This window comes from Grammomys surdaster, unplaced genomic scaffold (genome assembly GCF_004785775.1).
Source record: "Grammomys surdaster isolate TR1022 unplaced genomic scaffold, NIH_TR_1.0 843, whole genome shotgun sequence".
In the NCBI taxonomy this organism is placed as follows: Eukaryota; Metazoa; Chordata; class Mammalia; order Rodentia; family Muridae; genus Grammomys; species Grammomys surdaster.
In genome coordinates this window covers 6,324-9,092 of record NW_021605262.1, presented here as the reverse complement: position 1 = coordinate 9,092, position 2,769 = coordinate 6,324, and the positions used below count along the sequence as shown (strand labels likewise).

At 42.5% G+C, this 2,769-nt stretch overlaps 1 long non-coding RNA gene across 1 annotated transcript; it reads left to right on the top strand.

Moving 5' to 3' along the window:
- Positions 1-369: 369 nt before the first annotated feature.
- On the top strand, positions 370-1,582 carry LOC114634098. The gene is made up of 2 exons (XR_003713281.1): positions 370-1,011; positions 1,243-1,582. It is a non-coding gene; the product is annotated as an uncharacterized LOC114634098 (long non-coding RNA).
- The last annotated feature ends 1,187 nt before the right edge of the window (positions 1,583-2,769 follow it).

Genomic DNA, 2,769 nt, shown 5'->3' with positions numbered 1-2,769 from the left:
AGCCTCTTCATACACTCTAGGGTGCACCACACGGAGCCTCTTCATACACTCTAGAGTGCACACACATGGAGCGGGGCTGCCTACATGTAATGTGGGTGTTCACCTCAGTTAGCCTAGAGGACCTCTCAAAGACACACCCAGTGGTTTATCTCCAGTGAGGTTGTAGACCCTGTCAACCTAACTGTAACATAGACATCACAAGCTGGATAACAAGGGTGATAACTCTCCAGCCAGTGTGTAAAGATCATCTTGTTTAATAGTCAACCTTAGAATCACATCTGGTGAGAAGTCACCAAGAGAGTCCTTGGACATTATAAGAATTAAGGATTTGGAAACGTAATACAATATATCAAGCCTGGTGAGGCTTTGTGGCTCTTTGTTCTTCTCGTCCCATCTTGCATAGTCTAGTCTCACTATTACATGTTTTAACATGAGGTAAATAAGATGGGGTTAGGAAAACACACTACTCAAATCCTGACATTTGTAGGTTGTACACATCAGCCACAGTAGGCCTGGGCAACACAGGGACAAAGAACAGTGTTCCTCAGTTAAAGGCAAGTGCCCACCTGTCCCTGCGCTCTGATGCATGACCACAAATGACAGACCCAAAAGGCAAAACTAGTTGCTGTTGAGAATCAAGACTAGGATTCTGACAGGACATCCAGGTTTACAATCTGGGCTTTCTTTTGGTTTGCCTGATGTAGACTTTTAGCTTCATACTATGTGTTATGTCTCTCACCAGTAAGCCGGTATGTCTGGTGAACCACCTCTCACTTGAATTGCTTTTTACAACGACGTTTTACACAAATACTGAAAACTAGGCAAGATTTGGTGACATATACCTGTAATCCCATTGTTAGGGAGGCTGAGACTGGAGTGCCAGCAGAAGCTTAAGGCCCCTTCCACTGAGTCTCTATTACAAGAGCCACAATAAACCCCTTGAATGCAGTGTAACCAGCCATGGTCTGAGGCGAGCAGTGGAGGAAGCATGTGACACCTGAGTATTAATGGGTAAGAGCTGAGAAACATATTTGCTGATGATACCATTTTCTTATTTCAATTATATTTAATTTAAGAATTTATGTTTTTTAACATCATATAGAGGAAAATCACGAGATGGCCTATGAGAACCGTCCTACATTATTTTTCCTTTTATTACCACATGAAATTTACAAGCAATTTAGGTATGAATGGGGTATTCTGTAATAATTTCACAGGTCAACTTTGGGTTGTCTTTCTCAGCTTCTGAATGCTTATCTCCTCAAACACGGTGTTCCAGGCTTCTGAAATGTACACTGCATGATGCTTGCACACGTCCAGCATCCGGACAACAGTACTGTGAACACAGATCTCCCTACATCACACGGTTCCACAGCACCTATCAGTGTCCAGTGTGACCCCAGGCTCAGCTTCCTGAAGTTGGTGGCTGACGGGAATTACAACCCTTTTTATCTAACATATGAATGCAGCCATATGGTCTCTCTGCTGAAATAATTTCCAGTTTTACCCAGATTATCACAACTGACAAGACTGGTATGTTTCTCTGAGAAATCGTCCAATTAAAGTAGAATTACATCCTTGACCCCTCGTGCGAACTCACCTCATGTTCCTCTGTTACTCCATCCTAAATATACGGCATCTTCTTCCTTAATCATTATCATATGTACATATGTGTGTGTGTGTGTGTGTGTGTGTATCTCATATATATGTATCACACATATACATATATATGCATAACTACATACAGAGGAACAGCTGATTCTGTTGAGGTTTGCCTGTACCTATGTTTTGAGGACTGACCTGTTGCACCAGATGAACAGTGATGGCTTCATCCTTAGGGCAACCTAATTCTCCACCTCTCATTAGTTCTTAGGGACACTCAGGCTAAGGTTGAGGTCTTTAGGGATGAGGTCATATGAGATTCCCACCTACAGCATAATAGGTATATTAATGTCATCATTGTTCAGGCAGTCCTATTTTTGGGTTATCTTTTATCTCTTGGAAGTTTGCAAATCACCCTCCAGGACTATGAAAACTTGTCCTTAGGGAAGAGACTTTTAGGTCAGACTCACAGGACTGGGGCTGAACTGCATGGTGTTCTCAGCACTAAGACAAAGGAGAAGCCATGCTCTCAAGGCTTGCAGTGTTGTGGAAACATATACTCTATAAGAATAATGGCACTGAACGTGTCTTTTAATAAAGGACAGGGTGAAGCAGCAAAGGGGAGGCCAAGACATCTTCAGATCACAAGCATACTAGAGAAATCTGGTGAATAAAACACCCATTAATTCCTCAAAGGAAAAGCAACTGAACTGTGTTGGAACATCTTTGTAGCTAACAGACCACATTCCCACCTTTACTAGTGAGTGAAGAAAACCCACATATTCTGCTCGCTCTTTTTTTTAAAATATGAGACCGCCAAAAGCCGGGGAAATTGGAGAGTGACAAGAGCCACTGAGTACTCATGTGAGGGACAGTGGAGGAAGTGGTTTTCTTCCTGCTAACTGTAAGAAGCATCTGCACATAGTAAACCTCTGAGGCAGGGACATGGGCAGTCTTGCCAGATGCAGCTGCAGAAGACATAGGAATATAAACCACAGTAGCCTGCATCAGTCAAGAACTGCAGAAAGGAAATCATGGAGTCTCTGCATAGATATGAAAGGAGGAAACTGGAAGGAGTCAGGAGAGACCAGAAGAAACCATCCTCAGGTCATGGCAGAATCTAACACAAACTATTATCCAAAAGGAATGAATATTCACTGCAAATAA